Below are 5,601 nucleotides of genomic sequence, written 5' to 3' on the forward strand. Positions count from 1 at the left end.
AAAGCATTAAGGTTTGTTTTTATTGAATTTTTTGTCCAGGTAAGTGGTAAACCATGGAGCTGTCAAAGTTGCACTTATTTCAATACCTTTTTTAAATATATGTATTTTTTAATATAAATGTATTGTTTTTTCTTCATAAACGTTTGCTTTCCTTGCGAGTTTTGTAGTTTTTAAATAGAAACTAGTAAAAAAAAATCTGTCGAGTTTGTCAACAGCTGAATAGCCTCAGTATAACAATATATTGTTCAATGAACAAATCCCTAATTTTTAAAATAAAAAGTTGTACTTTTTAGGCATTTGTTCCGTTCGGCTGACAGATCCAATCAACATAGTCTGTACGAATAAAACACATAATCCTTTCTACGTCGGTGTTACCCGCTATTAAGTGGCTTATTATGTTACCTGAATGAGTGTTCCGCAATAGTCCATCTGGGAACTTCTTTCCATAGTTATCTTGCCCACAAGCCATGTTATTTGGGAGACGTCGTATTTTTTTGTTATTTAAGCTCTCCGTCAAAGTCTTAGGAACAGGACCACCAGGACTAGCTTAAGCAAAAGTATCAAAACGATACCGGTCTGAGGGATGCACTTGAACGAAAATCTTTAACTATTGTGGGGAAGATACTTGAAGGATTTGAAATCAATTTAAGTTTGACATACACGTTACGGTTAGTCTGGATTTGCTGTGAATAGTAGACCTATCATAGGTTTTCAGTGTGTATCAGACGTTCTAAAGGTTATCTATGGACAGAAGATCATCTGAAGGTTTTCTATGAATATTATATATTCTAAAGATTTTACAGTAATATAAGACCCTTTCGAGCTACTCTCGGGATAGATGGAATTCTGAAAGTCCTTTATGGATCGAAGATCTTCTAAAGGTTTTCTTTGAATACAAGACCTTAAAAAGTCCTTCCAAGGACATAAGTTTTTCTTTGGATAAAATAACTTAAAAAGGGTATTCCATGAATATAAGACCTCCTAAAGGGTTCTATGGGTAGGGTCCCCGACTCTTCTCTCCTCTATGAATAGGGACCCTTCTATGGACCTAAAACCCTCTAAAGGTCTTCTTAAAAAATCCGTCCATGGCCTCTAAGGACTGAAGATCTTCTATCGATAGAACACCTAAAAAGGTTTTCTATGAATAGGGGGCTTTTGAAGTTCTTCTATGGATCGAAGATCTTCTAAAAGTCTTCTGTGGATAGAAGACATTCTAAAGGACTTCTTCTGTGGATGAAACACAACATAAAGGTATTCTCTGGATAGAAGACCACCTCAGATTCTGGTATGGGTAGAAGTCTTTTATGAGTAGAAGAACTCGTAAAGTATCTCTGCGGAAAAAAAGACCTTATAAATGTATTCTACGGACAAAAGACCTCCTAAAGGTCTTCCAAGGATGTAAGTCCTATAAGACTTTCTAAATGTCTTCTATGGATCCATGGATATACGATCTTCTTAAGGTCCTTTACGGATAGAAGGTCTTCTAAATGTCTCTTGTTTTTCAACAACCTCTAAAGTTATTATGTGAAACGAATACTTCTAATGTTTTCTACGGCTGAAACTTATTTTCAAGGTCTTCCCTGGATATAGGATCTTTTAAGGGTCTTCTGTGTATCGAAAACCTTCATAAGGACTTCTATGGATCGATGGCTTTCTAAAGTTCTGCTTTTCTAAAGGTTTTCTACGGATCCATGGCTATACGATCTTCTTAAGGTTTTTTACGGATAGAAGGTTTTCTAAATGTCTCCTGTGGTTCAACAACCTCTAAAGTTCTTCTGTAAAACGAATACTTGTAAAGTTTTCTACGGATCAAACATATGTTCATGGTCTTGCCTGGATAGAGGATATTTTAAGGGTCTTCTATGTATCGTAAACCTTCTTAAGGACTTCTATGGATCGAGGGCTTTCTAATGTTCTTCTACGGATCCATGGATATACGATCTTCTTAAGGTCCTTTACGGATAGGAGGTCTTCTAAATCTCTCCAGTGGTTCAACAACCTCTAAAGTTCTTCTGTAAAATGAATACTTGTAAAGTTCTCTACGGATCAAACTTATTTTCAAGGTCTTCCCTGGATAGAGGATCTTTTAAGGGTCTTTGGTGTTTCGTAAATCATCTTAAGGACTTCTATAGATCGAACGCTTTCTAAAGTTCCTCTATGGATCCAAGTCCTTCTAAAAGCCTTCTATGGCCCAAAGACCTTAGAAAGTCATCCATGGATATTAGACCTTCTAAAGGGTTCGAAAGACTTACTAAGATTTTTCTATGGACCTTTAAAAGGTTCTCTATAAATAGGGGACCTTCAAAGTTCTTCTATGGACCAAAGACCTTCTAAAGATTTTCTTACGGTATTTTATATTTTACGGTTAGAAGTCTTTGAAAAGGTATTCCATGGATACAAAAAATTGTAAAGGTCTTCCATGAGTCGAAAAACTTATTAAAAGGGGACCCTCAAACTTCTTTTATGGATCGAAGATCAATTAAAGCAGGTGTCGGCACTAATACAAACGCATTGTTTGCGGTCTCAGGCATACGACTCTCTCTCGCTCTCTCCACAAACAGCGTGTGCGTTAATTCATTGCTAAAATTAAAAATCATTGAAACTAGCGATAGCAGAACTTTCTTCATTGACTTCTGAAAGAAGACTGAATGGTGGTTGTTCTGTGGTTGTTATTCTCATCAAAGGCACGTGTGCCCCTTTTTGCCGGATGCTGATTTAAAGCATAGGTGACCAAGAAGAGAACGACTAAAAAGAGAATGTATTGTAGAAAACGCAATTATTGCAAATGTATTAGTAATCTGGTTAGTCAAACAAATCAAAACATTTGTTCTCTCTTTTTTGGCAATCGTGTTGTATGGGTGTAAGCTGCTGAAGAACATCGGTACCGCCGTGTCAAGCGTGAACACATTGGATTTAAAGGCCTTCTATTCCTTCTAAAGGTATTTTATGGAACGAAGGTCATAAATGGATAGAAGACCTTTTAGATGTCTTCTATGGACCGAAGACCTTCTTAAGGTCTTCTATGGATAGAAGTCCTTAAAAAGGTCTTCCATGAATACAAGACCTTCTAAAAGTCTTCTGTGGGTCGAACCCTAACTAAAGGTTCTCTTTGAATAGGGGCCTTCACAGTTTTTCAACGGATCGAAGATCTTCTAAGGGCCATCTGTGGATTTAAGGGCTTTCTTCTAAAGTTCTTCTATGGATCGAACATCTTCTAAAAATTGTCTGTGGATAAAGAACCTTCTAAAGATCTTCTATGGATCGAAGACCTACTTAAGGTTCTCCATGGGTAGAAAAAGTTCCGCAGTTTCTCTATGAAAAGTAGACCCACTAAAGGTCTCCTATGGATAGAAGGTCTTCTACAGGTTATCTATAAATAGTAGTTATTATATTCTTCTATGATGATCTTCTATGCGTCGAATACCTTCTAAAGATATTTTAGGGAAAGAAGACTTTAACAAGGAAAAAAGTATTAGTCGGCTTTGCCGACAGAGATGTACCATCAGCCTTTGTGAATTTAAAATTTTCTCTATGGACAGATAGGCTACCGGCTAAGCAGCCAAAATCCTTTGCCTAAAAAGTACGTATTTATTGGGTTTTCTGAAATTTGTGGCCCTTTATTGACGCATGAACTTTCCGACAGAAATATGGATGTAGATTAAAGCTCAAAGGTGTTGTCAAGGAGGTACCAGGCGGAATAAACTGGGTTCATTGTGGAAGTGGATCATATTTCCATCGTATAATTTAGAGCCCACGAAGAACATAATATCGCTGTGAACAGGACCAAAAGGTACCCCTTCGGTAAAAAATTCCCAAGGACCCTCGAATAGACCTTAAACTTCATTTAAACAAAAATGTTGAACTTTTGTGAGAACTGACCAATTTTCGAACACATATTGAGCTTGCAACAAATTTTACGAGATCCAAAGTTTGGACCAAATCGGTTGATCCATTTAAGAGATATTGCGAATACCACTTTAGCGAATAATTTTGAACTTCAGTGGTGGAGTCATCGGAAGGAGTGGACCCAAAAAACCATCTTCAAACTTTATCTAAAATTCACAGAATACGATATGCAAAGTTTGAACCGACACAGTATCCGGTTCCACAGTTGTCGTGCGCACGAGGCACTACACATAGTGGCCGTAGAGTTTTTTACAGTTCGTGTGATTTTCTCAGGAAGGTCCGAGGACTTTATAATAGGGTGAAACGTAAAAAAACAGTTTTATTCCGGGACACCGACCAGGCAAAATTAAAAGAATACAACAAAATAAGAAGAAACGCCTAACGAAAATCCTGAAAACTATTTTGTGTACAAGTGGATAGTAATCGACGTTTTAAAAATTAAGAAATTTCTAAACAAGTGTTATCCACGGACCGAGCAAATGGTCGATGAAATGGGGCAAAGGATGGAAACAACAGAAGAATCCATATGCCTTCTGGTGAGAACGCACTTTCCGTCAGATACCACGGCTCGCACTGAGGCATCGCCTGAGTATGTCTACTCATCAGAAGGTACACCAAAAATCGACAGTTCAATGGTCAAACAAGCCATCATAAGCTTTTCACCATACAAAGCAGAGAGACCAAATATTCCCTGCCCTATTACAGATGGAGTTGGACTTGGTGTCATAGACCACATTGAGTATATAATGGAATTCTGCAGCAAAAACATCGCAATTTGTCACGCTTTTGTATTATGATTTGTTGAAATGAGATCTAGATATACCCAAAATTATAAATGAGATTTCGATATGGAGATTTCATCAGTACTAACTACTAATTACACTAAGTTATCATGCAGTTGGGAGTCGCAAAAAGGCAACACGTTCGAGATTTTCTTTAGTTTTTATTAAATTCGCTTAATGTTTATATGTATATAAATAGTTTCAAATAAAGAATGTTCAAAAGTGCCATTCAAAAGCCAGTCTATATGTTTTCTTTCCATACATAACATCTGCTGTCATTTCACTTTCTAGCAAATCAATTATTTAAATTACTACTCAAAATGCATCGCCTTATGCCACAAACTAGATTATCTTCGTAAATGGCAATAATCTATTGTTTCACTATAATTTAAAATTTATAAAAATCCAGTTTTATTGCTCTTACTTAGAAACCGCAAAAGCGTGATTTTAAGTGAATAAAAATGCAACAACAGCAATAGTTGTTTCATTAAAAGCATACAAACCGGTCAAAAATACCAATTAAATGTATATGAAATTTAATATTCCTTTTTGTTTGTTTTTGTTAGTCATCATTCGATTTAAATTACACTGTGCAACACTGAAAATGCAAATAACTTCTAATGGTCACTTTTTGAAAGTACATATTGAGACTACAAAAGCGCTAGTTGGGTTTCGTTTTGTTAGAGATTGGGTTTGGATTTTATAGCCTAATCCAAACCGGGCTAAAAACTACCCTTTTTTACACTGTTCGGGGCTTTATCTCAGAAACCAATAGGAATTTTGCTTTGCGGTCTTCAGCAATATTGTAACACTAAAGTAGTAGAACTAACGTGTCAAACAGGATGTACCATGGGAGTGGCAATATATCCCGGAATGCCTGCTCCGAGCTCTTCTGATCCATGCCGGAATAGAG

This window comes from Musca autumnalis, unplaced genomic scaffold (assembly GCF_047663935.1).
Source record: "Musca autumnalis isolate F117 unplaced genomic scaffold, ASM4766393v1 scaffold_5, whole genome shotgun sequence".
NCBI lineage: Eukaryota > Metazoa > Arthropoda > Insecta > Diptera > Muscidae > Musca > Musca autumnalis.